Here is a 12,742-nt window from a genome sequence, read left to right as displayed (position 1 = left end):
GAATGTGCAATGGAATTTGGAAAGGAATGGAATGCGGAATGCAAAGGAAAGAAATGCAGAATGGAAAGGAATGGAATGTGAAATTCAATGATGTGGAATGTGGAATGGAATGAAGTGGAATGTGCAATGGAATTTGGAACGGAATGGAATGTGGAATGGAAAGGAATGGAATGCGGAATGGAAAGGAATGGAATGTGGAATGGAATGGAATATGGAATGGAAAGGAATATTGAATGGAATGGAATGCAATCTGGAATGGAAGGGAAAGGAATGCAATGTGGAATTGAATGGAATGGAGTGTGGAGTGGAATGAAATGTGGAATGGAAAGTGAAATGTAACGTGGAATGGAAATTGGAATGGAATGGAATGGATTGGTATGGAATGAATGTGAAAAGTAATGGATTGGAATGTGGAATGAAATGTATACTAGAATGGCATAGAATGTGGAAAGAATGTGGAATGGAATGGAATGGAATGTGGAATGCAATGGAATGTGGAATGGAATGGGGAAAGGAATGCAATGGAATGTGCAATGGAATGGAATGTGGAATGGAAATGAAAGGAATGTGGAATGCAATGTGGAATGGAATGGAATGTGGAATGGAATACGAAATGCAATGGTATGGAATATGGAATGGAATGTGGAATGGCAGGGAATGGAATATGTAATGGAATGTGGAATGGAATGGAAAAGAATGTGGAAACGAAGGTGGAAAGGAATGGAATCGAATGTGGAATGGAATGGAATAGAATGTGGAATGGAATGCGGAATAGAATTTAAAGGAATCTGGAATGTAATGTGGAAAGGATTGTGGAATGGAATTTGGAATGGCATGTGGAAATCAATGGAATGGAATGTGTAACTGAATGTGGAATGGAACGGAAAGGAATGTGGAATGGAATGTGGGATGCAATGGAAAGAATGTGGAATGGAATGGAATGGAATGTGGAATGGAATGGAATAGAATGTGGAATGGAAATTGGAATGGAATGTGGAATGGAATATGGATTGGAATGTTGAATGGGACGTGGAATGGAATGTGGAATGGAATGTAATATGGAATGCAAAGTGGAATGAATTGTGGAATACTATTTGGAATGGAATGTGGAATAGAATGGAATGGAATGTGGAAAGGAACGGGGAATGGAATGGAATGGAATGTGGAATGGAATGTGGAATAGAAAGTGGAATGGAATGGAATGGCATGTGGAATGGAACCAGGAACGGAATGTGGAATAAAACCTTGAATGGAATGCAGAAATGGAATGGAATGCCAAGTGAAAAGGAATGGAAAGTGGAATGGAACGGAATGAAATGCGGACTGGAATGGAATGGAATGTGGAATGGAATTTGGAATGGAATGGAATGCAATGTGGAATCGAATGTGGAATGGAATGATACGTGTAATGGAATGAAATGAAATGTGGAACGGAATTGAATGGAATGTAGAATTTAAAGTGGAAGTAAACGTAATGCAATGTGGAATGGAATGTGGAATCGAATGGAATGTGGAATCGAATGGAATGTGGAATGGAATGTTGAATCGAACGTGGAATGGAATGGAATGTTGAATGGATTGTGGAATGGAATGGAATGGAATGTGCAGTGGAATGGAATGGATTGTGGAATGGAATGGGTTGGAATGCCAAATGGAATGGAATGGATTGGAATGCAATGGAATGAAATGTAGAATGGAAAGTGGAAAGGAATTCAATGCAATGTGGAATGGAATGGAATGCAATGTGGAATGGAATGGAATGTAACGTAGAATGGAAAGTGGAATGGAATGGAGTGCAATGTGAAGTAGAATGTGGAATTGAATGGAAGTTGGAATGGAAGGGAATGGAATGTGGAAAGGAATGGAATGGAATGGAATTTGGAATAGAATGTGGAATGGATTTTAATGGAATGTGGAATGGAAGGTGTAGTGGAATGGAATGAAATGTCTAATGAAATGGAATGTAATGGAAAGGAACGTAGAATGGAATGGAATGGAATATAGAATGGAATATGGAATGGAATGGAACGGAATGTGGAATGCAATGGAAAGAAGGGTGTAAAGGAATGTGGAATGGAATGGAATGGAATGTGGTATCGAAGGTGGAATGGAATGGAATGGAATGTGGAATGGAATGTGGAATGGAAAGTTATGTGGAATGGAATGGGGAATGGAATGGAATGTGGAATGGATTTTGGAATGGAATATGGAATGGAATGTGGAATGGATTGTGGAATGGAATGTGGAATGGAAAGTGGAATGGATTGTGGAATGGAATGTGGAATGGAATGTGGAATGCAATGGAAAGTAATGCGTAATGAAATGTGGAATGGAATGGAAAGGAATGTGGAATGGAATGTGGAAGGCAATGGAATGCAATGTGGAAAGGAACGGAATGGAATGTGGAATGTAATGGAATTGAATTTGGAATGGAAATTGGAGTGGAACGTGGAATGGAATGTGGAATGGAACGTCGAATGGAATGGAATGTGGAATGGAACGTGTATGAAATGCAATGTGGAATGGATTGTGGAATGGAATGTGGAATGGAATGTGGAAGAGAATGGAATGGAATGTGGAATGGAATGCAATGAAATGTGGAATGGAATGGAATGGAATGCAATGTGGAATGGAATGGAAAGGAATGTGGAAAGGAATGGAATGAAATGTGGCGTGGAATGAAATGTGGAATGGTATGCGAAATGGAATGAAAAGGAATGGACTGCAATGGAATGTGGAATGGAATAAAATGTGGAGTGGAATGGAATAGAATGTTGAAATGAAAGTGGAAATTAATGGAATGGAATGTGGAATGGAATGTGGAATGGAGAGGAATGGAAAGTGGAAAGGAATAGAATGGAATGTGGAATGGAATGGAATGGAATGTGGAATGGAATATGGAATGGAATGTGGAATGGAATGTGGAATGGAATGCAATGGAAGGTGGAATGGAATGTGGCTGGAATGCAATGTGGAATGGATTGGAATGCAATTGAATGGAATTTATAATGGAATTGAATGTGGAATGGAATGGAACGGAACATGGAAAGCAAGGTGGAATGGAACGTGGCATGGAACATAGAATGGAACTTGTAATGGAATGGAATGGAACGTGGAATGTAATGGAAGGGAATGTGGAATCGAACGTGGAATGGAACGGAAAGGAATGTGGAATGGAATGTGGAATGCAATGGAATGGAATGTGTAATATAATGCAATGCAATGTGGAACGGAATGGAAAGGAACGTTAAATGGAACGTGGAATGGAACGTGGATTGGAAATTGGAATGCATTGTGGAATGCAGTGCAAAGGAATGTGGAATGTACTGTGGAATGGAATGGAATGCAGTGGAATGTGGAATGGAATGTGGAATGGAGTGTGAAATGGAATGTAATGGAATGTTGAATGGAATGTGGAAAGAAATGGAATGTAAACTGGAATGGAATGCAATGCAATGTGCAACGCAATGCGGAACGTGATGGAATGGAATGTGGAATGGGAGGTGGAAAGGAACGTGGAATGGAACGTGGAATGGAATGGAATGTGGAATGGAATGTGTAATGGAACGTGGAATGGAATGGAATGTTGAATGGATTGTGGAATGGAATGTGGAATGCTATGTGGAATGCAACGGAATGTTATGTGGAATGGAATGTGAAATGAGATGGAATGGAATGTGGAATGGAATGGAATGGAGAGTGGAATGGATCGTGGAATGGAATGGAATGGAATGTGGAATAGAACGGATTGGAATGTAATGTGGAATGGAATAGAATGTGGAATGGAATGGGATGGAATTTGGAATGGCTTGGAATGGAATATCGAATGGAATGGAATGTGGAATTGAATGTGGAATAGAATGGAATGCAATAAGGAATGGACAATGGAATGGAAGTTTGAATGTAATGTGTAATGAAATGGAATGGAATGGAATGTGGAATGAAATGTGGATTGGAATGGAGTGGAACGGAATCGAATGTGGAATGGAACGTGGATTGGAACCTGGAATGGAACTTGGAATGTTACATGGAATGAAACGCCAAATGGAACATGGAATGGAATGTCTAATGGAACGTGGAATGGAATGCGCAATGGAATGTGCAATGGAAAGGAATGGAATGAAACGGAATCTGGAATGGTATGTGAAATGGAAAAGAATGGAAAGTGGAATGGAATTGAATTGAATGGAACTTTTAATGGAATGGAATGGAATGTGGAATGGAATTGAGTGGAATGTTGAATGGAAGTGAATGGAATGGAACTTGGAATGGATTTGAGTGGAATGTGGAATGGAAGTGAATGGAATGGAACATGGAATGGATTGGAATGTGGACTGGAATAGAATGGAATGGAATTGGATGTGGAATGGAAAGGAATGTGCAGTGGAATGGAATGTGGAATGGAAAGGAATGTGCAGTGGAATGGAATGTGGAATGGAAAGGATTGGAAAGTAGAATGAAATGGAATGGAAGGAGGAATAGAATGTATGGAACAGGGAATGGAATGGAATGCAAGGTGGAATAGAATGGGTAAGAACGTAGAATGGAATGGAATGTCATGGGGAATGGAATGGAATGGAATGTGGAATGGAACGGATTGCAGTGTAATGTGGAATGGAATGGAATGTCGACTGGAATGGAAAGTGGAATGGATTTGAATGAAACGTGGAATGGATTGGAATGGAATGGAAAGTGGAATGGAACGTAGAATCAAAAGGAATGGAATGTGGTATGGAACATGGAATGGAATGCAATGGATGGTGGAATGGAACATGGAATGGAATGGAATGAAACGTGGAATGGAACACGGAACGGAATGTGGAAAGGAATGCAATTGAATGGAATGGAATGTGGAATGGAATGGAATGGAAAGTGGAATGGAATGGAATGGAATGTGGAATGGTATGGAATGGAATGTGGAATGGAATGGAATCGAATGAATTTGGAAAGGGATACAATGTTACATGGAATGCAATGCGGAATGGAATGCAATGGAATGTACATTGGAATGGAATCCCATGTGGAATGGAATGGAAAGGAATGTAGAAAAGAATGGAATGGAATGTGGAATGGAAAGTGGAATGGAATCGAATAGAATGGAATGGAATAGAACGTGGAATGGAATGGAATGCAATGTGGAATAGAATGTGGAATGGAATGGAATGGAAGGTGGAATGGAATGCTGAATGGAATGAAATGGAATGTGGAAAGTAAAGTGGAATGGAATGTGCAGTGGAATGGAATGGAAGGAGCAACGGAATAGAATGGAATCTGGAAAGGAATACGGAATGGAAAGAAATGGAAAGTGGAATGGAATGGAATGGAATGTGGAATAGAATGGAATGGAATGTGGAAGGGAATGGAATTGAATGTGGATTGGAATGGCATGGAATGTGGAATGGAATGGAATGGAATGTGGAATGGAATGTGGAATGAAATGCATTCTCTAATGGAATGGAATGGAATGTGGAATTGAATGGCATGTGACAAATAATGGAATGGAAAGTGAAATGCAATGGAATGGAATGTGGAATGGAATGGAATGGAATGTGGAATGGGATGTGGAATGCAACGGAATGGAATGTGGAATGCTTTGGAATGGAATGGAATGGAATATGAAATGGAATGTGGAATGGAATGGAATGTAATTTAATGTGGAATGGAAGGGAATGGAAGGTGGAATGGAATGAAATGAAATGTGGAATGTGGAATGGAATGGAATGTGGAATGGAATGGAATGGAATGGAATGGATTGGAATGGAATCTGGAAAGGAATGGAATGGAATGTGGAATGGAATGGAATGGAATGCGTAAAGAAATGTGGAATGGAATGGAAACTTATGGAATGCAACGTGGAATTAAATGGAAGTAAATGTGGAAATAAATGGAATAGAATTTAATGTGAAATGGAAATATAAAGGAATGTGGAATGGAATGAAACAGAAAGTTTAATTGAAAGGAATGGAATGTGGAATGGAATGGAATATGGAATGGAATGGAATATGGAATGGAATGGAATGTTGAATGGAATGGAATATGGAATGGAATGGAATGGAATGTGGAGGGGAATGAGGAATGGAGTGGAATGGAATGCAGAATGCAACTGAAAGTAATGTTGAACGTAGTGGAATGAAATGGAATGTGAAATGCAATGGAATAGAATGGAATGGAAGATGGAATAGAATGGAATGGAAGACGGAATAGAATGTGGAATGGAATGTGGAATGGAATGGAATGGAATGTGGAATGGAATTGAATGGAATGTGGAACGGAATGGAATGGAATGGAATGGGAGTATACCGGAATGAAATGTGGAATGGATTGTGGAAAGGAATATGAAATGGAATGTGGAATGGAATGCAATCGAACTGAAAGGATTGTGGAATGGAATGGAATGGAATTTGGAATGCAATGGAATTGAATGGAATGTCAGATGGAATGGAAAGGAATGTGTAATGGAATGCAATGGAATGTGTGATGGAATGGAATGGAATGTGGAATGGAATGGAAAGGAATGTGGAATGCAATGCTGAATCGTGTGGAATGGAATGTGGAATGGAATGGAATGGAATGTGCAATGCAATGTAGAATGGAAAGGAATGTGGAGTGGAATGTGGAAGGGAATGGAATGGAACATGGAATGCAATGGAAAGTAATGGAATGTGGAATGGAATGGTATGGAATCGAACGAAATTTGGAATGGAAAGGAATGGAATGTGGAATGGAATGGAAATGAATGTGGAATACAATGTGGAATTGAACGTGGAATGGAATGAGTAATGCAATGGAATGAAATGTGGAATGGAATGGAAAGGAAGGTGGGAAGGAATGTGTAATCAAATGTGGAATTGAAAGTGGAATAACATGGAATGGCATGGAATATCGAATGGAATGTGGAATGGAATGGAATGGAAGCTGTAATGGATTGGAATGGAATGGAATGGATTGGAAGCTGTAATGGATTGGAATGGAATGGAATGTGGAACGCAATGGAATGGAACGGTATGTGGAAAGCAAAGGAATAGAATGTGGAATGGAAAGGAATGGAATGGAATGGAAAGTGGAAAGGAATGTGGAATGGAAAAGAATGGAATGTGGAATGGAATGGAGTGGAATGTGGAATGGAATGGTATGCAATGGATTGGATTGTGGAATGGAAAGGATTGTGGAATGGAATGGAATGGAATGGAATGTAGAATGGAACGGAATTGGAATGGAAAGTATTGTGGAATGGAATGGAATGGAATGGAATGTAGAATGGAACGGAATTGGAATGGAATGGAATGGAATGTTGAATGGAATGTGGAGTGGAATGTGGAATGGAATGGAATGGAATGCGGAATGGAATGGAAAGGAATGTGGAATGGAATGGAATGGAATGGAATGTGGAATGGAATGGAATTTGGAATGGAATAGAATGCAATGTAATCTGGAATGGAATGAAATGTAATGAGGAAAGGAACGGAAAAAATGTGGAATGGAATGGAATGGAATTTTGAATGGAATAGAATGCAATGTAATCTGGAATGGAATGAAATGTAATGAGGAAAGGAACGGAAAAAATGTGGAATGGACTGTAATGGAAAGTTGAATGGAATGGAATCGAATGTGGAATGGAGTGCAATGTAATGAGGAAAGGAATGGAATTGTATATGGAATGGAATGGAATGGTATATGGATTGGAATGTAGAATGGAATGGAATGGAATGGAATGTAGAATGGAATGTGGAATGGAATGAAATGGAACATAGAATAAATTGGAATGGAAAGTGGAATGGAACGTGGAATGGAGTGGAGTAAAATGCGAAAAGAACGTGGAATGTAATGAAATGCAACCTGGAATGGAAGGTGGAACAGAACGTAGAATGGAACATGGAGTGGAACGTGGAATGGAAAGTGGAATGGAAAGTGGAATGGAAGGGAACGGAATGTGGAACGGAATTAAATGGAATATGTAAAGGAATGTGTAACGGAATGGAATGTAATGTGGAATGGAATGTGTAATTGAATGGATTGGAACGAGGAATGGAAAGTGAAATGGAACGAGGATTGGAAAGTGGAGTGGAATGGAAAGGAACGTGGAATGGAATGTGGAATGGAACGCGGAGTGTAACGTGCAATGGAACATGGAATACAACGTGGAATGGAATGTGGAACAGAATGTGGAATGTAAAGGAATGGAATGTGGAATTCAATGGAATGGAATGTGGTATGGAATGTGGAATGGAAAGCAACGGAATGTGGTATGGAATGGAATGGAATGGAATGTGGACTTGTATGGAATTTAATAGAATGTGGAATGGAATGTGGACTTCAATGGAATGGAATGCAATGGAAAGTGGAATGGAATGGAATTGAATATGTAATTGAATGGAATGAAGTGAGGAATGGTATGGAAAGGAATGTGGAATAGAATGTGGAACGGAAAGGAAAGGAAAGTGGAATGGAATGGAATGGAATGGAATTCATTGTGGACTGGAAAGGAATGGAATGTGGAATGGAATTGAATGCGATGGAATGTGGAATGATATGGTATGGAATGTGGAATGGAATGGTATGGAGTGTGGAATGGAATCTGTAATGCAGTGTGGAAAGGATTGGAATGCAATGTAGATGGAATGGAATGGAATGTGGCATGGAATGGAATGGAAAGTGGAATGGAATGGAATGGAATGTAGAATGGTATGTGGAATGGAATGGAGTAGAATGTGGAATGGAATGTAGAATTCAATGAATTGGAATTGAATAGAATGTGGAATGGAAAGGAATGGAATTTGGAATGCTATTTAATGGAATGGAATGGAATGTGCAATGGAACGTGGAATGGAATGTGTAAAGGAATACGGAATGGAATGTGGAATGGAATGGAACGGAATGTGGAGTGGAATGAGGAATATAAAGTGGAATGGAATGGAATGGTATGTGGAATGGAAAGTGAAATGGAACGTGGAATGGAACGTGGAATGGACTTGAATACAAAGTGGAATTTAATGGAACATGGAATAAAGTGGAAAGGAGCGTGGAATGGATTGTGGAATGGAATAGAATGTGGAATGGAATGGAATGAAATGTGGAATGGAATGTGGAATGGCATGGAATGTGGAATGCAACAGAGTGATTAATGGAATGGAATGGAATGTTTAATGGAATGGAATGGAAATTTTATTGGAATGGAATAGAATGTGGAATGGAATGGAAAGGAATGTGAAATGGAATGTGCAAAGGAACGTGGAATGGAATGGAATGGAAAGTGGAATGGAATGGAATGGAATGAAATGGGGAATGGATTATGGAATGGCACGTAGAATGGAAACGAATGGAATGGACTGGAATGTGGAATGGAATGCAATGGAATGGAATGTGGAATGGAATGTGGAATGGAATGGAATGTGGAATGGAATTTGGAATGAAATGAAATGGAATGAGTAATGGAAAGTGGAACGGAATGGAATGGAATGTGTAATCGAATGGAATGGATCATGGAATGGAATGGAGAATGGAATGTGGAATGGAAGGGAATGGAATGAGGACTGGAATGAGGAATGGCACGTGTAATGGAATGAAATAGAACGTGGAATGGAACTTGGAATGGAAGGTGGAGTGGAACTTGGAATAGAACTTGGAATCAAATGGAGTGGAATGTGGAATGGAAATAAAAGTGGAATATACTTGAACATGGAATGTAATGGAATAGAACATGTGATGGAATGGAATGTAAGGTGGAATGGAATGGAATGGAAAGTCGAATGAAATGGTACGTGAAATGGAGTGGAATGGAACGTGGAATGGAATGTGGAATGGGATGGAAGGGAATGTAGAAAGCAATGGATTGGAATGTGGAATGGAATGTGGAATGGAATGGATTCGAACGTAGAATGGAATGAGGAATGGAACGTGGAATGGAATGAAATGGAAAGTCGAATGAAACATGGAATGGAAAGTGAATGGAACGTGGAAAGGTTCGCAACGTGAAATGAAATGGAAAGGAAAGTGGAATGCGTTATGGATTGCAATGGAATGGAATGTTGAATGGAATGGAACGGAATAGAAAGGAATGTGGAAAGGAATGTGTAATGGAACGTGCAATAGAATGGAATGAAATGTGGAACAGAACGTGGAATGGAAGGGAAAGAATGTGGAAAGGAATGGAATGGAATGTGGAATGGAATGGAATGGAATGGAATCTGGAATGGAATAGAATGAAATGGAATGGAATGTGGAATGCTATGCAATGGAATGTGGAATTGAATGGTATGGAATGTGGAATGGAATGTGGAATGCAATGGGATGAAATGTTGAATGGAATGGAATGGAATGTGAAATGGATTGTAATGCAATGTGGAATGGCATAGAATGGGATGTGTAATGGTTTCGAATGTAATGGAAAGAAATGTGGAGTGGAATTGAATGTTGAATGGATTTGAATGTGGAATGGATTGGAATGGAATGTGGAGTGTAATGGAATGCAATGTGGAATGGAAGGGAAAGTAATGTGGAATGGAACGTGGAATGTAATGGATTGGAACGTGGAATGTAACGTGGAATGGAAAGTGGAATGGAACGTGGAGTGGAATGGAGTGTGGAATGGAAGGTGGAATGGAATGGAATGGAATGTGGAATGGAACGTGGAATGGAATGTAATGGAACATTTAATGGAACGTGCAATGGAACGTGGAGTGGAACGTGGAATGGAATGTATAATGGAACATGGAATGGAATGTGGAACGGAAAGTGGAATGAAAGGGAATGGAATGTGGAATGGAAAAGAATGTGGAATGAATGTGGAATGGAATGGAATGTGGTATGGAAGGGAATGGAATGTGGTATGGTAGGGAATGGAATGTGGAATGGAATGGAATACAATGTGGAATAGAATGTCGAATGGACTGAGGAATGGAAAGTGTAATGGAAATTTGAATGAAACGTGGAAAGTAAAGTGGAATGGAATGTGGAATGGAACGTGGAATGGAAAGTGGAATGGAACGTGGAATGGAATGTGGAATGGAATGGAATGGAATGCGGAATGGAATGGAATGGAATGTGAAATGGAGTGGAAAGGAATGCGGATTAGAATGGAAAGGAATGGAATGTGAAATGGAGTGGAAAGGAATGTGGATTAGAATGGAATGGAATGTGGTATGGAATGGAATGGAATGTGGAATGGAATGTGGAAAGGAAGGGAATGGAATGTGGAATGCATTGTAGTATGAATGGAATTGAATGTGAAATGGAAGGGAATGGAAAGTGGAATGGAATAGAATGCAGTGTGGGATGGAATGTAATGGAATGTGGAATGGAATGCAAACGAATGTGGAATGGAATGGAATTGAATGTGGAATGGAATGGAATGTGGAATGGAATGAGGAATGGAATGGAATGGAAAGTGGAATGGAATGGAAGGGAATGAAATGTGGAATGGAATGGAAAGGAATCTGTAATGGAAAGTGGAATGCAATGGAATGGAATGGAATGGAATATGGAATGGAATGGAATGTGGAACGGAATGGAATGGAATGTGGAATGGCATGAAATGCAATGTGGAATGGAACGTGGAATGTAACGTGGAATGGAATGTAGAATGGAATAAATGAAATGTGGAATGGAGGGGAATGCAATGGAATGGAATGGTATGTGAAATGGAATGGAATGGAATGTGGAATGGTGTGTGGAACGAAATGTGGAATGGAATGGAATGTGGAATGGATTGGATTGGAAAGTGGAATTGAATGGAATCCAGAGGAAAGTGGAGTGGAATGGAGAATGGAATTGAATGCAGAATGGAATATAATGTGGAATGGAAAGGAATGGAATCTGCAAAGGAATGGAATGGAATGTGGAATGGAATGGAATGTCGAATGGAATACAATGGAATGTGGAATGCAACGGAATGGAATATGGAATGGAATGTGGAATTCAACATGGAATGGAATGGATAGGAATTTGAAATGGAACGTGGAATGGAACATGGAATAAAATGTTTAATTGAAGTTGGAATGGAATGGAAAGTGGAATGGAATGGAAAGGACTGGAATATGGAATGGAACGTGCAATGTAAAGTAGAAAGAAACGTGGAATGGAGTGGAATGTGGAATGGATTGTGGAATGTAACTTGGAATGGAATAGAATGTGGAATGAATTGTGGAATGTAATTTGGAATGGAAAGTGGAATGGAATGGAATGGAAGGTGGAATGGAATGTGGAAGGGGATCGAAAGGAATGTGGAATGCAATGGATAGCAATGTGGAATGGAACGTTGAATCCCATGGAGTGGAATGTGGAATGGAATGAAGAATGGAATGTGGAAGGGAACGTGGAATGGAATGAAATGCGGAATGGAAAGTGGAATGGATTGTGGAATGGAATGGAATGTGGCACGGATTGTGGAATGGAATGTGGTATAGAATGTGGAATGGAATGCAATGGAAAGTGGAATGGAATGTGGAAAGAAATGGAATGGAATGTGGAATGGAATGTGGAATGAAATAGAATGGAATGTGGAATGGAATGGAATGGAATCTTGAATTCAACGTTAAATGGAATGGATTGGAATGTGAAATGGAACGTGGAATGGATTGTGGAATGGAACTTGTAATGCAATGGAAAGTGGAATGGAATGTAGAATGGAACATGTAATGGAATGTATTGTGGAATGGAATGGAATGGAATGTGGAATGGAACGTGTAATGGAGTGGAATGTGCAATGGATCGTGGAATGGAACTTGGAATGGAATTGAATGTGGAA

Source organism: Pongo abelii, chromosome 14, assembly GCF_028885655.2.
Source record: "Pongo abelii isolate AG06213 chromosome 14, NHGRI_mPonAbe1-v2.0_pri, whole genome shotgun sequence".
Classification (NCBI taxonomy): domain Eukaryota; kingdom Metazoa; phylum Chordata; class Mammalia; order Primates; family Hominidae; genus Pongo; species Pongo abelii.
Note: the sequence above shows the minus strand (reverse complement) of the source record.